A 25,915-nucleotide genomic window follows, 5' to 3' on the forward strand; every position below is an offset into this window, starting at 1 on the left:
ACTCTTTGATATGCAAATAGGGGTTTTCAGATTCAATGCCATGAAAATGAGGTAGCAATGGAATCATCCCGGGTTTAAAATTAAAAGCATTTGCATTTAAAGGTAGAATAATGCAAGATGGGGTGCTTGTAGTAACCCGACCCAAAAAAAAAAAAAAAGATATTTTGGAGAGGATATTTTGAGATATTTATATATAAATATCTTGGAGGAGATATTTATTTAGATTACTTAAGGGCTAAGTAAAGATTTATTCTATAAATTCTCTTATCCTCTCTCATTCTCTCATTCTCTCTCTCTCTCTCTCTCTCTCATTTTCTCTCTCTCTCTCTCTAAGATCCTTCGCCGTTCGTCATCCGTTTCCAAAAACGGAGGGTACTGCGTGGATCAGAAGAGAAAACTCTACACTTTTAGTGGATCGGATCGTCGTTTCGGAGAGTTTCGGGTTTTCCCAAGAATCGAGGTAGGAATCTGATCCTAATTTTGATTGGATATTTGGATAGCAGTAGAAAACATAGTAAGGTTATGTTCTGTGGTTTTAGGTTTTCAGGATCTCGAGTTGTCGTTTTGGACCGTTTTCGTACGAAGTTTCATTTCGAATATAAGGTAAGGGGAATTTGATTACAACAGTTATTTTGGAAAACTAAACCGCTAAAAAGCTAGTTTACGTTATTATGTATGATTTAACTGCTTATTTGTGAAATTCTACCGAGTAGAAATGCCGGTTTGACGATTTTACGATTTTTGGTAAAAACGAGGATTTCGACGTATGATCTCCAAATTTTACAAACATCTTTATTTGTGTTTATACTATAGTAGGAGAGACTCGATTCCTTTATTTATTTAGTTAAACTATGTATATTGAATTTCTATCATTTAGCGGGTTTTTGTATTAAACTTGTGTGATATATGTTGAAATGGAAATGAATGTATTTTCTATACTACTGATATAGAATATGGGAATGAAATTCCAATTTGTTATACTGACAATGTGATAAACAGAGGCTGGTGATAAACCGAGCCGCATCAGTAAACAAAGAGGGGTAAACCAGGTGGAAAGACGCCGGTTTGAACCCGCTGGAATTATTTCTATACTATTGATATAGATTATGGGAAATAAAATCTTATCATATTTGTATAAATTGAATTTATGATACACAGAACCACAGCTTGAGAGTCCCGGGAGGGTTGAAAAATACTTTCTTTGCAGGGTGAAATGAAACCACTGTTATATGATACGGCACGATATCGTAGCTAGATGTACACGTGCAACCACACGTACTAAACGATGTGGGTACCAAGATGGTCGGCTAGCAGGGTGAAACCATTGGCTGATATTGGGCCAATGGAGGCAGTCGGATCGTATGTAGGTACTCGGCAGTGTCTGCACGAACAGGGCATTGGACGAGTACCAGTGCACAACCCGAGCCACGGGGTAAAACTGGTTATAGGGATATTTTGCTGTTGGTCATCTGATAACTCATTAAATGGTCGAAAGACAGATGTGGGAACTTTGTAATATGAATAATGATATACCTGATGCATTACTGTATTGAAAATATTTGATTTATATTCCAGATGTTGAATGAAAATATGCATGTATGCAGTCACACACTGTTGTAACTCCTTCTTCCTTACTGAGAGGTGTCTCACCCTATCTTACAACCTTTGTTTTCAGGTCCATCCGTGCGTCGGTCCTAGTAGATAAAAGGACTAGGGAGTTTATTTTGGTTAGCTTACGTAAGCATCTAAATTTTTGTACTAAACTTGATGAAAGTCCTTTTTGGAGGGTTGTAATATGACGATTACTCTAAGTCCGAATGTATGTAAATTATGGATGTATTAGTGAACTCTGGTATAAGGCTAGTAGTAATCCCAATGGATGTTTATGTTTTTTCGCGACATTTACATCATGATTATATATGTTTTACACCTGTATGTCCCTGTTTAGGGCGGGTTGTTTCCATATCTTGAACAAGTATAGGTATTTGATGTATGTGAGTGACACCTGAGTCCGTGTAAAGGGCCGGGTCGTTACAGTTGGTATCAGAGCCCGTAGCCAGTCGGAAGTATGATTTGATTCATACTGCCTGGTTAGGGATATGTGCTAAACTTGCTAGTTGTTACAGTCTAGAATATACCAGAGTATAGGACATGGATATGACCTTGAGTTTTGTTTTGTATACCTGGAGATGAAAACAATTGGCAGACTTCTGTGTTTTTCTGGATCATTCGAAGGGTTCAGAAAATCATGGCAATCTATTGATGGTGTTGTTTCCAAGTGGAAGAGCAGAACTTGAGTTAGAATGATGATGTTAAATTAATGGAGTACCTCGATATTCAGGATGTGGATTTAAGGAACTGAGTCTATAGTATGATAGTGTTAGTTGATGCTTAGGCTATTACCTTCTAATGAATTCTCGTAAATGTTTTCAGGATGGAATCCAGGGATATCACTGCCAATATAGGTGGCAGTAGTAGTGAGGGTGCCGGCCCCGAGGCTGGTAACGACTCTACTAGTGTGTTACGTGAATTCGCACAGCAGCTTATGGCTGAGGTAGTGCGTACGAATAGAGGGCAGGATCATCCTATGACTGAGTTGGGTTGCTCTATTGAGCAGTTCACCAGATTGAAGCCCTCTGCTTTTGTGGGCGGTACAGATCCAGTTCGTGCTGAGAATTGGATCCAGGAGATCGAGAAGATCTTAGGTGTGTTAAACTGCACTGAAAAGCAGAAAGTCACCTTCGCCACGTTCAAGTTGGCAGGGGAGGCTGAGAGATGGTGGGGGTCGGTAAAGCAGATGGAGGAGCACCGACCGATACCGATAGTGTTGACATGGGCCCGATTCAAAGAGCTCTTCTTTGAACGTTATTTTCCGGCCACAATGAGAAATGCGAAAATGGAGGAATTTATGAATTTGAATCAGGGTTCACTGACAGTGCAGCAGTACGCTGCCAAGTTCCAGGAGCTGTCTCGATTTGCTCCATTCGTGATTCTTGATGAAGCAAAGAAGGCTTGGAAGTTTCAGAGGGGTCTGAGGAGCGAGATCCGTAAGCAGACGGCGATTCTGCAGTTACAAGATTTTGCTACGTTGGTTGATAAAGCCACGGTAGCAGAGGAGTGTTTACTAGAGGATGCAGAGGTTCAGGTTACGAAGAAGAGGCCAGCGCCTCCTAATTATTCATCTGGGGCAGGACAGAGTAAATGGAAGAAAAATAGTGGTGGCACGTCCCAGAATGCCGCAAGTGTTCCACATTGCTCTTTATGTGGTAAGAAACACCAGGGGCAGTGTTGGTTGTCTACGGGAGCCTGTATGCGGTCTGGTAGACAAGGACATCAGATGAGAGACTGTCCGAGGCAGAGGAATGATGGAGTCACACAGAAGCAATACAGAGGGAATGCTCCGACACAGCGTGGCGGTCAGCAGGGGGGTACTGCCCAGGCTAGGGTATATTCTCTGACTCCTGGTGATGCTGAGAACGCTGGTGACGTGGTCACAGGTACTATTTATGTGTTTTTTCATGAAGCTATAGTACTTTTTGATTCTGGAGCTACGCATTCTTTTATTTCCCGTTTTGTTTGTTAAGAAGAAGGATGGGTCGATGAGGATGTGCATCGACTACAGAGAACTGAACAAGGTGACGATAAAGAATAAATATCCGCTACCTCGAATCGATGATCTGTTTGACCAACTTCAAGGCACGCAGATCTACTCTAAGATTGATCTACGATCTGGGTATCACCAGCTGAAGGTGAAAGTGGAAGACATTCCTAAGACGGCATTTCGAACTCGGTATGGCCATTATGAATTTATGGTTATGCCTTTTGGTTTGACTAATGCACCTGCAGCGTTTATGGATTTGATGAACAGGGTCTTTCACGAATATTTAGACCGGTTCGTCGTGGTATTTATCGACGACATCCTAGTGTATTCTAGGAGCGCTGCAGAGCATGAGGGGCATTTGAGGCTTGTCTTGCAAATGCTTAGGAATAAGAAATTGTATGCTAAATTGAAGAAGTGTGAGTTCTGGCTAGAGCAGATTGCGTTTCTTGGTCACGTCGTGTCCAAGGAAGGTGCATCTGTGGACCCGAGTAAGATTGAAGCAGTAGTGAACTGGGCGAGACCGAAGAATGTTCAGGAAGTAAGAAGCTTTTTAGGTCTTGCAGGTTACTACCGTCGTTTTGTAGAAGGGTTCTCCAGTTTAGCAGGTCCTTTGACGCGACTCACGAGGAAGAACGTGAGGTACGTTTGGACTGAGGAATGTGAGTTGAGTTTCCAGGAGCTGAAACGGCGACTGGTTACTGCTCCAATCCTGACCATTCCTTCAGGGGATGGTGGATTCGTTATTTATAGTGACGCCTCTAAGAAGGGTCTTGGTTGTGTTCTAATGTAGCAGAACAGAGTAATTGCTTACGCTTCTCGGCAACTTAAAGAGTACGAGAAGAACTACCCGACACATGATATGGAATTAGCAGCAGTAGTATTTGCATTAAAAATTTGGAGGCATTACTTGTATGGTGAAAAGTGCGAGATTTTTACTGACCATAAAAGTCTTAAATACTTTTTCACCCAGAAGGAGCTGAACATGAGACAACGCAGGTGGCTAGAGTTGATTAAAGACTACGACTGTGTTATTAGCTATCACCCAGGAAAGGCTAATGTGGTAGCTGATGCTCTGAGTCGGAAGTCTGTTGATGCGTCTGTTTCAGCGATTAGAGTTCAGCACCAAATTTGTATGGACTTGGAAAGGTTGGGCTTGGAAGTGGTAGAAGAAAATCATCAGGCTGTCCTTGCCAGCTTGGTGGTGCAACCGACCTTACAAGAGAGGATCCGTGTAGCGCAAAAAGAGGATCCAAAGTTAGTTGAGGTTATAGAAGGAGTTCGGAATGGTTTAAAGCCGGACTTCAGTATTTCTGGTGATGGGATACTGAGATTCCGCAGCAGGGTTTGCGTTCCGAATGATGCCGTGATTAAACGGGTTATTCTAGAGGAGGCACACCGTTCGCTCTACACTGTACATCCTGGTAGTACGAAAATGTACCGGGATTTGAGGGAATCTTTCTGGTGGTCTAATATGAAAAGAGAGATCGCCCAATTTGTAGAACAGTGCCTGACATGTCAGCAGATTAAAGCAGAACATCAGAAGCCGGCAGGACCACTTCAACCACTCGACGTCCCTGAGTGGAAGTGGGAACATGTCTCAATGGATTTTGTGACGGGTTTACCTGCGGCGATGCATGGGCAGAATGCCATATAGGTTATAGTAGATCGGTTGACAAAGACTGCACACTTCATTCCAATCAGAGTCAGCTACTCTTTGAATAAGCTGGCAGAACTTTATGTACAGGAGGTGGTACGACTCCATGGTGTTCCTATATCTATTGTTTCAGATCGAGATCCGCGTTTTACATCTCGTTTCTGGAAAAGTTTACAAGATGCCTTGGGATCGCGATTGATGTTCAGTACGTCTTTTCACCCACAAACGGATGGACAGTCGGAGAGAACTATTCAAACGTTAGAAGATATGTTGCGGGCTTGTATGCTAGATTTTGGTAATATTTGGATACGATATCTACCGCTTGTTGAATTTGCATATAACAACAGTTACCAGGCGAGCATAGAGATGGCACCTTATGAGGCTTTGTACGGTCGTCGGTGTCAATCTCCGTTGTACTGGGATCAGGTAGGTGAGCGGCAGATACTAGGTCCAGAACTGATTCAGCAGACCTCTGCAAAGGTTGCATTGATCAGGGAAAGAATTAAAGCAGCTCAGAGTCGACAAAAGAGTTATGCTGATACTCGTCGGCGAGAGTTGGAATTTGAAGTAGGAGATATGGTATTCTTGAGAATCGCTCCGATGAAAGGGGTGATGAGATTCGGGAAGAAAGGGAAGCTAAGTCCTCGGTATGTCGGGCCTTTTGAAATCCTTGAAAGGATAGGTTCGGTTGCTTATCGAGTGGCTTTACCTCCAACATTATCCCGAGTTCATGATGTATTTCACGTGTCTGTACTGAGGAAGTACATACCAGATCCATCGCATGTACTGAGTTACGAACCTCTAGAGATCAGTGAGACTTTATCATATGAAGAGGTACCAGTACTGATATTAGGTCGGAAAGTTCAGCAGTTACGGACTAGGGAAATACCGCTAGTGAATGTATTATGGTGTAACCATACAGTGGAGGAAGCTTCATGGGAGTTAGAGTTAGAAATACGCCAGAAGTACCCGCAGTTATTTTCGGAAGGTATGTAATTATGTATAGTAGTATAGGTGGTATGGTCTTCGGGAGAGTTTTGTGTGTGTAATCTTCCGAAGCATCACATTGTAACCACGGTATTCCTCCGCCATAAGCGAGGGTAGATAATAACTTCGCGCCGAAGCTGCTTTGAGGGTGGCTGCCGACTCTTCTGTAGGTCTCTGACGTAAGGTTGAGTACGTTTGGTATCAGTTGGTGAATTTCGGGGACAAAATTCTTATAAGGAGGGGAGATTGTAGTAACCCGACCCAAAAAAAAAAAAAAAGATATTTTGGAGAGGATATTTTGAGATATTTATATATAAATATCTTGGAGGAGATATTTATTTAGATTACTTAAGGGCTAAGTAAAGATTTATTCTATAAATTCTCTTATCCTCTCTCATTCTCTCATTCTCTCTCTCTCTCTCTCTCTCTCTCTCTCTCATTTTCTCTCTCTCTCTCTCTAAGATCCTTCGCCGTTCGTCATCCGTTTCCAAAAACGGAGGGTACTGCGTGGATCAGAAGAGAAAACTCTACACTTTTAGTGGATCGGATCGTCGTTTCGGAGAGTTTCGGGTTTTCCCAAGAATCGAGGTAGGAATCTGATCCTAATTTTGATTGGATATTTGGATAGCAGTAGAAAACATAGTAAGGTTATGTTCTGTGGTTTTAGGTTTTCAGGATCTCGAGTTGTCGTTTTGGACCGTTTTCGTACGAAGTTTCATTTCGAATATAAGGTAAGGGGAATTTGATTACAACAGTTATTTTGGAAAACTAAACCGCTAAAAAGCTAGTTTACGTTATTATGTATGATTTAACTGCTTATTTGTGAAATTCTACCGAGTAGAAATGCCGGTTTGACGATTTTACGATTTTTGGTAAAAACGAGGATTTCGACGTATGATCTCCAAATTTTACAAACATCTTTATTTGTGTTTATACTATAGTAGGAGAGACTCGATTCCTTTATTTATTTAGTTAAACTATGTATATTGAATTTCTATCATTTAGCGGGTTTTTGTATTAAACTTGTGTGATATATGTTGAAATGGAAATGAATGTATTTTCTATACTACTGATATAGAATATGGGAATGAAATTCCAATTTGTTATACTGACAATGTGATAAACAGAGGCTGGTGATAAACCGAGCCGCATCAGTAAACAAAGAGGGGTAAACCAGGTGGAAAGACGCCGGTTTGAACCCGCTGGAATTATTTCTATACTATTGATATAGATTATGGGAAATAAAATCTTATCATATTTGTATAAATTGAATTTATGATACACAGAACCACAGCTTGAGAGTCCCGGGAGGGTTGAAAAATACTTTCTTTGCAGGGTGAAATGAAACCACTGTTATATGATACGGCACGATATCGTAGCTAGATGTACACGTGCAACCACACGTACTAAACGATGTGGGTACCAAGATGGTCGGCTAGCAGGGTGAAACCATTGGCTGATATTGGGCCAATGGAGGCAGTCGGATCGTATGTAGGTACTCGGCAGTGTCTGCACGAACAGGGCATTGGACGAGTACCAGTGCACAACCCGAGCCACGGGGTAAAACTGGTTATAGGGATATTTTGCTGTTGGTCATCTGATAACTCATTAAATGGTCGAAAGACAGATGTGGGAACTTTGTAATATGAATAATGATATACCTGATGCATTACTGTATTGAAAATATTTGATTTATATTCCAGATGTTGAATGAAAATATGCATGTATGCAGTCACACACTGTTGTAACTCCTTCTTCCTTACTGAGAGGTGTCTCACCCTATCTTACAACCTTTGTTTTCAGGTCCATCCGTGCGTCGGTCCTAGTAGATAAAAGGACTAGGGAGTTTATTTTGGTTAGCTTACGTAAGCATCTAAATTTTTGTACTAAACTTGATGAAAGTCCTTTTTGGAGGGTTGTAATATGACGATTACTCTAAGTCCGAATGTATGTAAATTATGGATGTATTAGTGAACTCTGGTATAAGGCTAGTAGTAATCCCAATGGATGTTTATGTTTTTTCGCGACATTTACATCATGATTATATATGTTTTACACCTGTATGTCCCTGTTTAGGGCGGGTTGTTTCCATATCTTGAACAAGTATAGGTATTTGATGTATGTGAGTGACACCTGAGTCCGTGTAAAGGGCCGGGTCGTTACAGTGCTGGTCCTAACAGACTGCAAGTATTCTCTGAGGGTCCTATTAGGTTTCTCCCTATTATGATGTTCATTTCAGTCATGATGCTATGAGTGTCAGATGATGATTCGAATGACTCAAGTGAAATAGGTGCACTCGATGATGAGATTGATGAGTCTGTTCTAACGAGTTTAAATGTGTTATCTCTAGCCCAACCAAACATGCAAACTTAGTATAAATGAAATAAAACAAAAATATATTACAAAAAAAAGAAAAAAAAGAAAAATAAAAGCTATAGGTTAAAGGAGAGGAAATAGTTATCACCTAGGTTGCGAATACGTTCACAACTCTATAAACACTATCTCTATAATCAGGAAAATACTCAGATGACACCAATTGGTCCACGACAATGACGCCAAAAACTTGACTAGTTCTAAATTATGCTTCCAAGTGTAGAAATGTCAAGTTGTATCAAGGATAAGTCCAGGATCGTATTCCACATGGACCGCTGATTATCAAAGTATTTGTAGTAGTTTAGTGAAAACCTATTGATGTAAAATGTTGTGTGAAAATATTTTTGGGTTTTTTTATATTTATGAAAATAGTAAACAAAATGGGAAGTACTTGAGAAAAATGATAAAATGAGATTGAACTTTTGTCAAAATTCCAAAAATATAAATCTAATAATGTAGCCAAAACAAACAGATTCACTGAAGCAATTTATTAAACACTTGGGTTACGGGTTCAACGTCTTTTTGCTTCCACCATTTACTAATTTCCTCAGCTTTACTCCTATTTTTGTTAATCCAATTAAGGCATTAATAAGATGGAATTTTCAAACGAGTGCTCGAGTAAATTTGCCACATCCAAACATAACAAAATAAATACTCCCATTAAGCATCAACCTAATTTCGTGTAAAAAAAATTATTAATGAAAATCCTAAATTAAATCAAGATTTTGTTGTGTCTAACGTTAACAACAAAATAAGAAATGAGAGCAAACGATTTATCAACGATGCCTTCACTTTTCAATTTTAGCCAAATAAGAGTTTAACAATAACATCGACGGAAAGTTAATAAATCATGGAAAGTAATCGACAATGACCCGTAACCCAAGTTGTAGAACTTAGCCACTCATATTTGCAATCCAAAATTTTTGGTTCAAATTAATTCCACAATAACCCATTGCACTAATAAAATAAAAGACAACAAATTAAAACAACTGATTATTTCAACCTTGAAACTTTTAAAATAACAAACTAAAAGATAAAAAATTAAATTAATCAAATAAACCACTGAAATAAAAAGTAAAAATTAATATTTAAATCTAGCATTAACTACTCATACAATGTATTTAAACAAATATTAAATTAAAGAGACAAGATAGAAGAGAGAGAGAAAGAAAGCAACTAATATAAATAATTCAAAACAGAATTTAAAATTCAACAATGACATTAAATAAAAGAAAGACAAAACAAATTTAATAATGCTCCATCAAATATTAAAATAACTCAAAGAGAGAGAGAGAGAGTGAGAGAGAGAGTTTGCAAAGGAGAGCAAGGCCATGAAGTGTATCCTTGCTGCTCACGGCTCCCAAGGAAGACCTCCCACGGCGCGGCGCCCCCTCCCAAAACTGTAAATAGAAAACCAAAAAAGACCCTACTAAAAGCCACTTTTTCAATTTGCTGAAGCCCCAGGCACGAACGCTTTTCTCTAGCGCCTCCTTCACACATGGTTGGGTCATATCCGTGCATTCTTACGGCCCCTTCACGCATGGGCTGCTTCTCAATTCGGCCATGGGCTTATTTTCTTCTAACACGCATGCTGCCAGCTTTTAAAACTCCAGATCACGGCCCGACCAAGCATTTTGAAGCCCATATTCCAGATTCAATTCCCTCAGACTGGTTACTAAGCCCAGCTCCCATGCACTCTCACGGTCACGTGCCCTTTTGAAAGCCCAAGATGCAAAGTAATATTAATTCCCACGGCCCTGCCAGTTGCATGCCCAGCTACGGTTCCTTCAAGGCTTCACGCAGTATTATTTTTTTCTTTTTGATTCTTCTTTAAATGTCCATGAAAGCCCTGCAATAATTAAATATAAAAATCTGAAAATTCTCGGGAAGAATAGGAGAATTATCTTAAAATTATCAAATGAACTCACTAATTAAAATATGGGACATAATCAAACATTTTAAGTGAAATTGTAATATTTAATTAATAATTTTAAATTCCTAATCAAGCAACTTTGACACATAATCAATGAGCTTTGCTCGTCAGTTGGACCAGTTTTGCCTAATGAGCTGTGCTCATTTGTTGGGCATTCTTCCGGCCTCACAAGCGTTGTTCGTTAGTTGGGCCGTAGCGTTCTGAGGTCCTTTCATTATGTGGTTTGTACCTGCAGAGTTTCAAAATTTCTTATTATTTGTGCCATACTTGGGAAGATTCGAGATCTTTTGGGACTCGTGGTCACATCTATTGGGCGTCTCATCTATTTGGGATGCGTGTTCATGCGAAGCTTCTGTAACGACCCGAATATTTATAACCTGATACAATCATAAATACTTTCTGATACCACACACATATATAAATGCAACTCGCCCTAACCAGGGAATCCGAGGTACACCTATCATTATTAAAAATAAAAACCATGCAGCGGAAGATTTCTAAAACGTCCAAACACTTTACCAAAGTTCTATTTGCTCCCAAATACATACATACATAACACTATCTGTCCACATATTACAATCCCAAAATAACAAAATAAGATATCTGGTATCTCACCAGTTCTGATAACTACTCCCAAAAGTCTAATCCCAGCCCCGAGGTAAGTTAGGTACGGTTTCCGAAAGGACTTGAAAGAAATAATTTTTATAATGGGATGAGACACTTCTCAGTAATACGGATTATATTAATATCAGTGTGTGCCTAGCATGAGTTCCCGTATGAATATAAACCTCCATTATTTAATTGTATATGAAATAGCATTTTAAATCTGTACTACACTGTATATCTGAAAATACATAATTTCATAATAATAAGCAGTCGACTCAATATAGCTCATTTTATAATAAATTTTCCCATATAGGCATAAAATACACAACTTGGATAAATAAATTAGCGTCGTCACGCTATCACATACTCATACGACATGCTTCTCCCCATGACGTGTTGTGCGACCTTAAGGCTGGACTCAACTCACAGCTGACGGATCTGTAGCTAATTCAAAACTAAGGTTGTAAGTACAATTGTGCCTACCTATGGTCATCCGCAACTACCTTGAATGGGCCCCCGGCAAAAACCTCAGAGTAGTACTGCGGCCCAGTTCTCCAATCAACTATCCCATATCACACTTTCATGCCCATGTGATTGCACTCACTACCAACATATAGCTACGATACCGTACTCATAACATCACATTTCATATCCACAGGGTTCTAGAATCATATATGGCAATTTACACAATAAAACCGTATTATAACTCATTTTGTACAAAACCTGATATTCAATAAAACCTGACCCCCGACCGTTATATCAAAACTCGGCCCCCGACCGTTATATCATACTGTATAATATTAGTAAAAACATCCTGGTCATATATGCCATTTAAAAAATGTTCTCATGCCACACGATATTTATCTGATAAACCATAAATAAAATAAACTGATTGGGAAAAACATAAGTTGCTGAAAACAGGGGTATGAGCATCTCGAGGGTTTTATTTAACTCAAACTACATATTTTATAGAAAATAAGAGACGTTCAACCTATTCACGTTAATTTCCTCAAAAGTATATAATAGTCAAAACACCCCTTTTTATATACCCGATTCGTTCAAAAAATCACATATATCGTTTCTATAAACATAAATTACAATTCAATCGGTCCATAATTCAAAACAACTAACATAATATAATTCCCTTACCTGTTTTCCTGAACTACGTGACTCATCGAAAAATGAGCAGTTTGGAAGCTATCCTAAGCATAGGGGTTTTGTCGTGTAATATTTAGCCCAAAGGCCAGATTGTCTCCTCAGGGAATGCGGTTTAATATTAAATTTTACATATTTCCAATCAAAAATAAAAATTGAACTCAGCTCAGATTCGGGTTCTCTGGTTGTTTGAAATTTCTTTTGACAAATTAAACGAACATGCAATTTAAACTCTAAAACCTAACACGCGTTCAATTAAATAACGAGAAATAGAAATCCTACGTTAACAACCGAACAAGAATTGAAACACGCATTGAATTAAAAATAATAACTTTAATACATAAATTAAACACACAATTAAAATAAACTCATTTGAATACAACTTTAATAAACACCAAATTTTTAGCGCAATCAAGAACTCAGACTCAAAATTAGAACTTTAACCACTAAACAATAATTAAGCACCAAAAAAAAAAAAAAAACGAACTTCAATTAAACTGAACTTAAATGAAATCAAACTCATAATGATTCAACTTTTAACAAGATAACCAATCTAGATCCTAAGAAGAATATATATATATTATTTAGGAGATCAAACTGAGCTTAAACATAACATTCAACCGAACACTAAATATATACAGAGAAAAGGAAAAAAAAATTAACTTTATTAAAAATACCCAAACAAGATAAAAGAAACAAAATTAAAATTTTAATTAAATTATACTAACAAATAAAATATGACAAGTATTCAGTTAATAATTTAATAACAAAATAAAACTAAAGAAAAGAGGAAGAGAGAGAGAGAGAGAGAGAGAGAGAGAGAGAGAGAGAGAGGAAAATAGGTGGCTGGTCGTGGGGTTCATGTAGCAGAAGGGACTTCAGCAGTTCGTAGGAGAGTCTTGGGTTTCAGCAGAACTAGTAGGAACAGAGGAGCAACTGGAGGGATTCTTCATGGTAGCAGCACAGCAGTCGTGGGCAGTGGCTGCTATCGGGTGTGGCTGTACGTGAGGACAGCAGCGGAGGGACTTCTTGGGTTGGTAGCCCTCACGTGAGGAAGGATGAAGTAGGGAGACGTGGAGCAATAGTAGCTTCAGCAACCGGAAAGGGCTTCAGCTGTAGCCAAAAACAAACGACGACAGTGGCAAGGATCAGCAGATGTCTTCGGGTTGAACGGTTGCAGCACACAACCGGGAAGAAAAGAGAAGGAAAAGAGGGAGAGAGACAGAGGAAGAGGGAAGAGAGAGGGAGAGACAACAAGAAAGTAATGAGAAAAGGGAAGAGGAAGGGAAGGAAGAAGAATGGTTGGGGGCTTCCGGCTATGGCAGAGAGGAGAGAGAGTTAGGGGAAGAGGGAGAAGAGAAGAGAAAGGAAGGAGAAGGAGAAGGGAAAGGAAGGAGGAAGAATGGAAGAGGGTGGTCTCGGGCTGAGGAAGAAAAAGAAGATTTAAAGGGAGAAGGGGGGGAATGCTTTATAGTGCACGGGTTGGGGAAGGCATCCAAACCTAACTACATGGCCGAGTCACATATGATATAGTATTATTTAAAAAAAAAAAAAATTTCTTCTTTTTTCTTTCTTTTTTCCTCTTTGTTTTATCCTTAGCGAACGAGGATAATTTTTGCCATCTTAGAGCTCATTTCTCTCGAAACTCAAAACAAAAAAGTTGTAAATAATCTTCTTGTCTTTTTCCATGATTTTGAATCGTCTCGATCGGAGTTCAGATAAAAAAATTATATGCAAATTACGAACTAGTACTAGTTTTAGCTTCCGATGATTTTTCTGCAATAAAAAAAATGCCAAAAATTCATAAATTGCTCAATGAAACCCAATTATTATAAATAGGATACCGTGTTAAAATATTGAGAGTAATTAGGTATTTAATTAAAAATATAAGCCCCAATGCATGAATTAAAGTACCTAATTATGTAGTTTAAGCGCGTAATTACACCCCCCAACTAACTTTTTACTAATCTCTAGCAAATAACTTGAATGATTTCAAGGGCGGTATCCATAAATACTAACAACATGGATGCACATGCGACACAACCATACTATTTCACATACAGGAATATAACTAAATTTCACACAAACTTATTCATATTCAATGCACACAACTCTGAAGCACATCACTCATGCAAGTTTCATCGTTTATATAGAAATTAAGAACAATATACTCACATGAAGTTATCCAGCGGTACAATTTAGAGTTAATGCGGTCATATAAGTTCGAGAATAAACAAGTAAAATCTTGAGGAATGTGTGATGTGTGTAACTCATTACACCAGAATACTAGTGGACACCTACAAAACAGTCATTTTGACTCAGCTTAACTAGTATACCCTCAAAAACACTCAAAAAGAATGGGTTCACTCGTCATATGTGAGGAGGAGTGTCGCGATCAAACATCCCACATATTGCAATGAACAAATGTTAAGTATATAGAGTGCACTAATCTGAGAAGGATCTAGCCTATCTGTGAGGTGTCGGGTCCTTCACCCTAACATTTTCTCACCTACTTGATATATCCAACCGAGACCACCTTAGATCAACTTATTCACAAACTTGGCTTGAATACATATGAGGTATTAAATGGTTGAAGAATCTTCATACATAGAGAACATGTGTCATGTCCTTGAATTTTTCTGGTATTTCCGTGGAGCAGACATTAGCATTTCATTTAATGTGCATTCCTATTTCTTATTCTTTCTTTTGCTCATTCTTCAATTTTTGTCTTTTGATTGTCAATTAAGACAATCATTACACTTCTTGTATTGTCTTCATACCACCAATGGGAATTAAGCTTGAACAGTAGTTTATGAAATAAGTCTCTATTTCTAGGGGTGGCTCAGCCTTCACATCTTGAGTAGGCTACAAGACTTAGGTTTCTATCTCCCCACTAGATGTCACCTCTAGGCTAGAAAATCAAAAACAGAGACTAGTGTACAAAGAATCATCCAGAAGAAAAGAGAACTGAATTTCATGAACTCTGATTTGATGTTAACACTCAAAAGGACAACAAATAACTCAAGGATATCTCACAAGGTGTCATAGTTACCACGGTTGTTCTCTCAGTGCTCATAAGGAACCCTAATTGTAATGAATCACATGAATGTGTCTATTCAATCTCGTGAGATGCCGTGTAAATACAAGAGTTTATATAGCCAGATTAACACGAGTCTACTTCCAATCAATTCTTCATGGAGTTACAAAGTCATATAAAGAGAAACTATACATAAATGACTCAAGTGTGTAATTCTTAGGTTATATGCAAGTATATGAAGGGTATATGTCAGTGTTAATCATGACATAATCGTTTATCCTCAATACTCTTTCTTTCTTTCTTTCTTTCTTTTTTTTTCTTTTTTTGTTTGTTTTTTTGTTTGTTTGTCCTTTTATAAAACCCAGCAAGTAGACGTGCACAGTATCACCTGCAAATTGTCATCCCCCCCCCCCCCCCCCAAAAAAAAAAAAAAAAACTAAAGTGGAACATTGTCTTCAATGTGAAAGCATAAGGGAGATAGAAAAGATATGCATGAGAGAAGTAGGGCGTACCTGGGTGGAGAAGTAATGGAAAAGAAAAACTAAAACTACAGAAAAATGTACCTAAAAATTAAAATAAAATAAAATAAGGTTAAATAAAATGAAAAGAAGGGAAGGAAAAAACATCACAGTTGTCTAGTGGAGGCTTTGGAGGAATTTTTTCTAGTGGGTGCAGGTCTATAAATTGAACTAGCGAGTCTCCAAATTTGAGCCACCACAATGAAGCAGTCTTCATACCTGCACGAAAGTCAACCTCAAATGAATTAATACTTTTCAAAATACTAGACAATACATGTGCAGATTGACTTTCTTGTTTTAACAAGAAAGGATCTTTATTTAGCATATTTTCTAGGAATTATACTTCTTTACGAACTGGTTTTTGAGAAAAGTTGTTGGAACAATTACCTTTAGTTTTTCAGAAGCATTAGCATTCAAAGTTTTACCTGATTCTTTGAAAGTTAAACGTTCACCATTCTGCTCGCCCTCTTTATCTGGTGTACCAATCATCTTACCATTGTGGGGATTTGCTTCAGCATTGAACTCCTTGACATTTATTCTAGTCAGGAGTGACGGTTCCACGGCTGCCAAGCTCCAATGGTAAGGTACCATAGGTTGGTACTCCTTATTAGTATCAGCCTCCTCATTAACTAACTGCTTCACTTCTAGGCTCGCTTCTTCTGGTTTTTCTTTGACTTCATATGTCTCAGCTGTAACTTCAGGTGCTTGAACAACTGGCTGTCTGTTGATAAGCATTTGGGGAACTTCTTTCCTGCTTCTCAAAGTAATGACAGCCTTCGCTGTCTCAAGAAGAACATTATGTATTTGTGTTGCTGCTGGTATTCTTAAGGACTAGGCTGAGGTTCCACCGAAAATTCCCCTTTTTTTAAGATATCCAACTACGTGCTTATCACATTAGTGGTTTCTAGCAATTCATTTATGTCCTGATTATACTGATAGATTTGAATTTGCATAAACTGATAAAAGGCATCCTTAAGAGATATCTCCGATGGAGCAGGTGCTGCATTAGATTAAAATCCTGACGGCACACAACTCTAAGTTATCTGTTGTGGCTAATACTGAGGCGTAAGAGTGTCTGGATAATATGTTGTCTTATATTTATTTCCACCACTGATTGTGCTGATAGGTTGTATTGTCATGGGTGCCTGATTGTATTGTGTATTCCATTGTTGGACACTTTCAGTTAGGTAATCAAAGAATGATAGTGCCTGATCTGATTGGTCTGGAAAAAGTGCTTGCAATCAGGAGTAACAACTGTATAGAAACAATTAACTAACCTCCATGATTCAAACCCGTGATGTGGACAAGTATTTAGCAGATCTTTGAACTTCTCCTAGCAAGCCTGAAAAGTCTCATCACCCTTTTGCATAAACTAAATGATCTGTTCCTGTAAAAATTGAGTTCTTTATGAGGGACGAAGCCTATGCAGAAATTCATGCTCCATGTCATGCCAATTAAAGATAGAATGAGGTCTCAAAAGAATTAAACCACATCTGCGCCCTATCCTTCAAAGAGGCAAGAAATAAACGTAGTCTAGTAGATTCATCAGTTCTAATACGAGAGAAAAAAATATTACAAGTCAACTCGAACTTCGTCAGGTGCCGATAAGGGCATTCAAATTCCGTCTCGTAGAACTGAGGTAGCAACAACTTCCTCCTGCACTGCATCATGAAATTACGTTCGTCATTAGGTAAAGCAGTGTAAGATGGTGCGGTGGTGTATTCAAGTTGCAAAAAATCCATAAGCGTGCGTGGTGCAAGTGTAGCCATATTTATTTATTTTTCAAAACTCAATTTTTTCCTTTTTTTCCTTTTTTTTTTTCATGAGATTAATTAAAATGACGAGAAAAACACTAATTTGAGACTAAGACCAACATTTCCCGGCAACGACGCCAAAAAAGTTGACTCACTCGAAAAATGAGCAGTTTGGAAGCTATCCCAAGTATAGGAGTTCTATCATATAATATTCAGCCCAAAGGCCAGATCATCTCCTTAGGAAATGTGATTTAATCTCAAATTTTACGTATTTCCAATCGAAAATAAAAATTTACTGAATTCAGTTCAAATTTAGGTTCTCTGGTTGTTTGAAATTTCTTTTAACAAATTAAACGAACATGCAATTTAAACTCTAAAACCTAACACGAGCTTAAGTAGTTTGTTTATTTATAAGGAATGATCCCTGATTTACTATAAGATGTCTTAAATTTAGTAAAACATGTTTTTGAAGGTTTTTAGACATCTTAAGTAGTTTTACTTGTCTTTGTGTGTGTGTGGGACTGTGCCTGTTGTTCAAGTGATGTGTGTGTGTGATATGCCTATTTCTTGATTTTTATTGAGTCACTCCATATACAAGGAATTTATAAAGATAATTTCTCTAACTCTCATACTCAATCTTTAGAACGCTTGCATACTATGTAGAGTCCATGAGTGCTTTGGTTTGAGTGGCTAAGCTTTGGTCATGTCACGAGTTGCTTTTGGCTGATTTGAAACTTGCTTGCTTTTGTGCTATTTTGTGCAACCGAACAAAACTAGAGAAAAATGTTAGTAGCCTTAAAGAACTGCTAATGGGTTGTTGTCATCAAAACATAGTTGGAATGAAAGACCCTTAACCACTTGGTCTAACAAAAGAAGTGACCAAGTGAGGGGTATCAATTGGAGAGGCAGCCTCTAGCCTACTGAAGGAGTGTGTAACGGTCTTGTTCCACCTAGAAAGGATTTAGTTTAGTGAATCCTTTGGTGGTTTGCTAAAGGCGAGGACGTAGGCTGGGGATAAGTCGAACCTCGTAAAAACCCGGTGTCACTCTCTTTCCCTTACTCTCTTTATTTTTAGTATACATAAACTGTGTGGATGATTTAATTTCTTAATCATATATAATTTGAAAATTAAGTAAACTTAAGTTTAATTTTACTTTGGGATTGCGGAAACCAAAAGGGAGTACGTTGGTTGATCAAAACTTTGCGGAAACCTTAAAAAAAGTACGTTGATTGGTTAACACTCAAAGATAAATTAACTAAGAGTTTATTTAAATTCTAAGTTATTGGGAATTTGAGTTGTGCTTTGCATTGAATCAAATTACATTCACTACAGAGCTTGAAATAATTAAATACACAGGGCTGCATACAACTAAATATCTTGAATTGTTTGAAAAGCTGTGAATTGTTAGAAGAAGTTACTTATTATACCTTAATTTGGATATTGTGGTTGATTGGTTGGATTGAATATTGATTTTGAGGACTGCTTGTTTATTTTTAAGTTTTTGGTTAATTGTGTGGTTGTGGATTGAATAAATAAATAAGCTTTTGCTAAAGGATTGTTAAATCAACAAGAGGTTAAGAATCTTAAAAAAAATTAAAAGAAAATTTTAAAAACCCAATTCACCTCCCCCCTCTTGAGACTATACGTTAGTTTTCAATGCACATGTATGTTTATATTTGAATAGTTATATGAATGTTGTGCATGCTTTAAATACTGTGAATGATTTGAAAATATTGTGTCTGTTGCATCTATTTTATATATCTGCTCAGTATTATTTTGTTGGGATTGGTATGTGCTTAGACAGACCCTAGGTTGGGAATTACTGATTGTGGAATTGAAATCAACTTAGGAAATTTTAATTACCCAATTCAACCCCCCCTCTTGGGTATACACAAAAGCTAACACACATATCCCATTCAAATCACATGCAGAACAGGAAAAAAAAAAGAGAAGAAGTTATACTTATTTGATGGATAGAGCTCATCCAGAAGCAAAATCTCCTTCACCCCAAATCTGTTGCTAGGGTTCTCAGATCAAATCCTTCTTCAAGCTCAAAAGGCTCCACAGGCCTTCACAGGGAGATCTTCAGCGTCTCGACTCACCGGAGTTCAAGAAAAAGATGGGAACGTTAGGGTTTCCTACACATTCAGTTTGCTCGGAAAGGTTAAGAGAGGAGAGATTGAATGGAACTTCAAATTTGTGATTTGTAAAATGCATTGAGCCTTAGGGTTCCTTTGAAGAAAGGTTTAGGAAGGTGAGCGAGTAAGATTTGAGAAAGAGTTACAAAGAGGGTGCCAAGAGATAAGAGATGAATGAGGGATTTAGGGTTTCAGATAGGAAAGAAACAAGAAGAAGAGAGACGAGTGAGGGCGAGTTTGGGTCTCAAGTTTAGAGTTGCAGAGAAAGGGGGGTAAGGTTTCAATCTAAGTTAGGGTTTTTTTTTTTAGAGAAGAGGAATAATAGAGAGTGAGGATCTAGGTTTTCGCCTAGAACTAGAGCTGAGAAGAAAAGATGGAGGAGAGTGGAGTGGTATGAGTTGTAGAGAGAGGCTAGGGTTTTGCATAAGAAAGGGGCAAGAGAGGGGAGAGAGAGTGTGTCTCGAGAAAGAGAGAGGTGTGAAAAATGAACAGGGAAAAAAAATGGTTTTTGTACGTTTGATTTCTGAACCGTAGGATTTCAACGTGTGGTGTGCTTCAGTCGGTTTGATTAAAGCTGCGTACGAGGCCCCTCCGAAGCTTTTGGATCTCTGATCTCTATCAATGGTTGAGATCCTCTCATGTCAAGAGTTTGCATCAGGATACGTTCCCCCACCTGCCAAAAGACACGTGGCTCTTTCCCCTTCACGCGTACAATATGCGATGCAACTGAATCATAGTTGTCCGTGGTGCTTCTTTGGAACGGCGAAGATCTTGCCACATCATCAATAAATGCCTAGCCTCTTGAGATCCGTTCGATCCACATCAAGCAGGGAACGTCCATGATGAAACCACCTCACTGATCCTCGCCTCACTTGTCCCTCCTCCCACTGCAAGACACGTGGCTCTGCCTCGGTACACACACGGTGACACTCGATCTCCTGATGACCGCCTGTTGTTGCTTGACCGCCTGTCGTCGTTTACCAAGAATAGCTAGGATGTCGCCACGTTGCAGATAAAACTCGCACACCCCCAACTACTCAGAAGCTGACACATGGATGGCCCTAACTAGGCCTTAAACCAGTTTCCCCCAAACCAGTCAAAGTTTGATCGGTTTGTCCTCCTAAACCAGCTTTCACTGGTTTTCTCTATTTTATTTGATTATTATTATGCTTAAATAATTCATGAAAAATTCAACGAAAATCATATAAAAATATAGAACACATGCGAAAAAATCCACAAAAATATTTTGAAAGTTAAAAATTTGTTTTGCACTTGAAAATCTAATAAAAATACAATAAAAATTTTGAAAATTTACATAAAAAATTTCTCAAGAATGATTTTGAAATTAAAAATTTGTTTTTGTACTTTAAAAAATTTAGAAAAATTCACAAAAATATTTTGAAGTAAAAATTTTGTTTTGCACTTTAGAAACTTCAAAAAAGTACAAAATTGCTAGGGATAAATTTTTAACTTTCAATATTCTTTAATTATCTTTGTGTTATTTAAAAATTTTGGAAAAATAGGGAAAAATTACAAAAATCATAAAAACATATTTTGAGGCTAGAAAAATATTTTTGCACTTATAAAAATCACAAAAATTCATAAAAGTCATAGAAAAATCATAAAAAATATTGTTGAGGTCCAGAAAATCGTCTTCATCCTGAATGAGTCTGAAAACCTTCCAGAATATTATTTTCTTACTTATAAAAACCAGAAGTGTATTTTCAAACTATTTTCTCGATTTTCATATCTCAATGATTTTAAAGGAAGGCATGAGTTCTTCGGAGTACGGTATGCCTCGGTTCTGAGGGAGTACGTATATAGTATTTATTGTGTGCATTTCTTTACAATTTTTGAAAGGGAGTAATTTCAAAGGTTTATTAAATTTAATTTGTGGAGTAATTTTTTATTCATTAGGTACCATTCGTAGAACGGGCGTGTAGAGGGTGCTAACACCTTCCCCTTGCATAATCAAACTCTCAAACCTGACTCTTGTAACACAAGCCAATTCTACGCTTAATTGGGTAGCAATCAAGTCTTCTAACCGCACTTCAAAAGATTAATGGCAACTACATTACACCATGTTTTCCACGAAAATATTTTTAAAACCACCTTTTTTCTAGTTTGTGTCAAGAACGTCGCGACAGTAGCTGTTGTTAGGGATATGATGGTTGTGGTGCTGATTGAGATAGGCATTTTCATGAGTAGGAAATAACATGGAGGTGGAGAGACCCATGAAAATGGTCTGCCATTTTTAAGACCTAAAAGGCTGGAGAGGCATACAAGTGGGGTTCTTGCGAACATGGCTAGCTATTCCTCAAATGAATCCCACCCACTCTTTTCCATCTCTCACACTAATCAAATTCACATTCATACCCACATTGAAATTCATGTGTTATCATGTTCATTGTAGTTGATGGTGTGCAGAAAGAAGGCCAAGAAATGACTGGTTAGTCGAGAGTTGAGAATTGACTTATAGGCTTGATTTAAAATTTGAAAAAAATAAAAACAAAATAAAAGAAAAATAATATGTTTATTCATATTTAATTATCAAGAAAAGTGAGTAAGAAAATAATATCGCATGCACGCGCGCGCGCGCACACACACACACACACACACACACACACACATATATATGTATATATATATATATATATATGCCTCATTGTACTCACAAGTTTTGTTTAGAAAACGAATTACTTGCATGACTTCATGATAGATATGCATGCAGTTAAAATTCAACATTACACTTGTTGATTTGAGTTTTTTAAATTTATTTCAATTTTTTTTAGTAATTTACATCCACCTTCCCACTAATGGGTTGGATGCACATTTGGGAGGTATCAATGATTTTGCTTTGGGAGATTGCGTTGACTTTCATTCCTATTTTGTTACATAAAAAATGTAGAACGTTTTGTTAGTAAGTAAAATTTTTCCAATAGATTCTTTAACAACCAAATAAATCCATTTTATCACCCAATGTTACAGCTTATTATGCTGTTAAAGTTTTCAATGACAAGAAAAAAAAAATGTTGCTGTCAATTAATAATAACAAAACTAGATATGGTTGTTAATGCACAAGAATTGCAACCATCCTTTGACATTTGACAAAATTTATCCCACCATTATTGAATAAAAAATTGTAATATGAATAGACAAACAATTCATGAAATGAAATAAAATAAATAAATAAATGAAATCATGTAAAATCTATAAATTCAATTTCATTCCATTCTACATTGCATAGTAGCTTCGTATGAATTGTGAAGCATTTTCCTAGAAATTTTCATGGGACTTTCTGTCTTCAAGAGCATGCATGATCATGAGTTCGTGAGTGGGGGACATCCGACCGGAAACCCATTAACGGAGGACATGTTTGGGTGCTTGAAACCATTGAATGCTTCGACATTTCCCTGAAAAAAAATTCATATGTGCATGCTTGGGATTAGCTAGGTTCCTAGCCAGCTACCCAAAAAAAAAACTGTTCATGAAATTTTGACTTGTCCCGCATCCCTCTCTTATGCCAAATCGCAAAACTAAACTGGCAATTGGATTGTGCAATTTCTCCACGAAACCAAGCAACTTCCTAGTAAGGGAAAATGCAATTCCTAGCGAAAGTGAGAGTGAAAGGAAAATGAAATCCAAGAACTCGAAGGGCGGAGGGCGGAGGGCGGAGGGCGGAGGAGAATTAACCTCTGTTAGAGGTGAGTGACTGGTGGATGGGATAGGCCGGGGGGGCACAAAAGTCAAGGCGAATCCAACGGAAGGATTGAACTGTCGTTGGCTTTGATTGGTTACGCTCATCACGACGCCTGCATGCTTGCATGATTGCCCCTTTCTTGGTCTTCTGCCCATGTACTTTGACCATTTTAACCCTAGGGTTCAAGCATCGGTCATGTTAATTTGAAGGCGTGGAATAAAAGAACTTGCACCTAAGAATATTGATAATTAAAGCAGGGTTTATTTTTTTTTTTTTGTAATTTTGTTGCCTAATTTAAATTACACTTGTTCCTCCCCCCCCCCCCCCTTCCCTCTTTTTATAGTATTATTGGAATGTGCTTATACTTCATATAAATAAAATTTAAATGAAAATTTTCATGTCATACCAGTGAATTTCATTTATATGAATTATGAAGAATGCTAATGTACTCGTAAAACTAGATAGATTCATTTCTTGACTGTGAACTGAGACGCCTAATCAGTAACTTGATGATGCATGTGGAGATGGGTGAAAATTAAATTACTGTGGCAGAATACTGTAAGTGCGTCACTCCATCATTGAACGTGCAAAGGTGAGGGGGAGCAGGGAAAATGAACTGTGGGAATTTTTGAATTTCCCTTTCGTTGTTAGCCGGGAAAATAAAGAAGAGAATCTGGGCTGCTACTTTTCACGTTCCTTTGCCTTGTTTTGGTTAAAAGAAGTGAGGGTTTGAAAGGTAAAAAAATAAAAAATGAGTGCAGTACGACATATACATATTAGCTAGCTAGATTGGAAAAATAAAAAGTAAAATTTGGATATACGTTGAATGCATGGGATGAGCTGGTCAGAGGTGCAGATGGGTAATCTGAATCTGCATGGACGCAGTTTGTCCAGTTCCCAAACAAAGCTTTCAGCTTTATCTTCTAACAGCGGCTCAGTCAGGCTGTTTATTCTCTCTTCTCGCCCTTTGCAATGACCTACGTATGCACGCAGGACCACATAAAAAATTAAATACTTTAATCGAGATTTTAAAAATGGTGAAACCTTCTTTTTTTATTCAAGATATATATTATTTCTTGCTTACTATAAATATTTTATCTTTTTCTAGAAAAAAAAATAGAGAAATGTTGAGCCAAGCAAATGTTCAGTTGTGACTTTTTTCTCTTTTTGTTTCTTATTTTTCAAATAATTATAAAAATATCACAGTAACATCTAATTTTTTCAATATCTAGAGAGGAGTTCAACTTAAAATAAGAAAAAAAAATTTCGCCTATCGTATATGAACATTGAACAATTTTTAAAAAAAATATATATTTTTTTATAATTCATAAAAAATAAAAATAACAAAAATTATGTTTCACAATAAACAATCATAAATAATTATATAATTAGGTAATGATAAGATAACAAGCAAACCCTAAAACATCAAAAAGAGTCTCCTAAACTAGTCAAAAGATAGCAAAACTAAATATGTCTGTTTATAAGGTCTCGAATTCGTGCTTTGAGAATGTAAAAGGGTATACATTATTTAATTTTGATCTAAATTTGAATGAATTTTAAAAGTGAAAGACATAAAGCTATATCAATGCCTATACATCTTGAGGGACACCTTATGTGCTCACCTTGTCACCACAGTTACCATATTTTTGGGATGGTGTGCATATGTATGTATATGTATAGCCAAGAAATGAATAGTCACATCGGAAGTACCTCTCACGAGGTCAGGTGTTCAAACCCTCTCGGACTCGTTTTTATCCTTGGACTCCTGAATTTACTCTCCCTTTGGAGTTGTGGGCTCAACTTCAAGAGGCGCTGAATTAGTCATGTGGATCATAAAACGGATATGTGGATACCCGGTGCGTAATCTAAAAAAAAAAAGAAATGTAAGATGCTAGTTAATTAATTGTAGCTGCGTCCTTTTGTCACCATCACTGGGAATATGGCCCTTAGCATTAATAGTGATGAAAGTGAAACCATTAACCATGGCCCGTGGGGGACCATCTATATACATTCACCATGCACGGGATGCTTTTATTTCAAGGGCATACTGCCAATTCTCACCCCTGCATTGAGTAAAAGCATTTAATGTTTTGGAAATGCTGTTGAAGGGACATAAACGCAACCCTCTTTAATGCCATATATAGAAACATAGATTTGACCATTTTTACCACAATTCATATTTAACCATGATACCTATGCAATCTAAGAACATCCATAATTACATATGTAAATGTTTATGATGATATTGATCAGGGTGCTACTGCTTAGATATACTAATATATGAATTATGTGGTGAGACATTATAATATTACTTATACAATCTCGAGAATAAAGTGAGTATCTATGCAATCTAAGAACATACATAAATTACATATGTAAATGTTTATGATGATATTGATCAGGGTGCTACTGCTTAGATACTCACTTTATTCTCAAGTTTGTATAAGTAATATTATAA

The 25,915-nt window shown here is 37.4% G+C and overlaps 2 long non-coding RNA genes across 3 annotated transcripts; both read left to right on the forward strand.

Annotated features, from left to right (window-relative positions):
* The first annotated feature begins 247 nt into the window (after window positions 1-247).
* LOC131144613 (uncharacterized) lies at window positions 248-1,901 on the forward strand. Of its 2 annotated transcripts, XR_009133852.1 has the most exons (3): window positions 248-460; window positions 540-603; window positions 1,676-1,901. It is a non-coding gene; the product is annotated as an uncharacterized LOC131144613 (long non-coding RNA). The 2 variants fall into 2 exon arrangements; XR_009133853.1 differs by having other exon boundaries at window positions 285-460; window positions 540-1,901.
* A 4,704-nt stretch (window positions 1,902-6,605) lies between these two features.
* Window positions 6,606-8,271, forward strand: LOC131144615 (uncharacterized). The gene is made up of 3 exons (XR_009133854.1): window positions 6,606-6,830; window positions 6,910-6,973; window positions 8,046-8,271. It is a non-coding gene; the product is annotated as an uncharacterized LOC131144615 (long non-coding RNA).
* Window positions 8,272-25,915: the final 17,644 nt, after the last annotated feature.

This window comes from Malania oleifera, chromosome 12, assembly GCF_029873635.1.
Source record: "Malania oleifera isolate guangnan ecotype guangnan chromosome 12, ASM2987363v1, whole genome shotgun sequence".
In the NCBI taxonomy this organism is placed as follows: Eukaryota; Viridiplantae; Streptophyta; class Magnoliopsida; order Santalales; family Ximeniaceae; genus Malania; species Malania oleifera.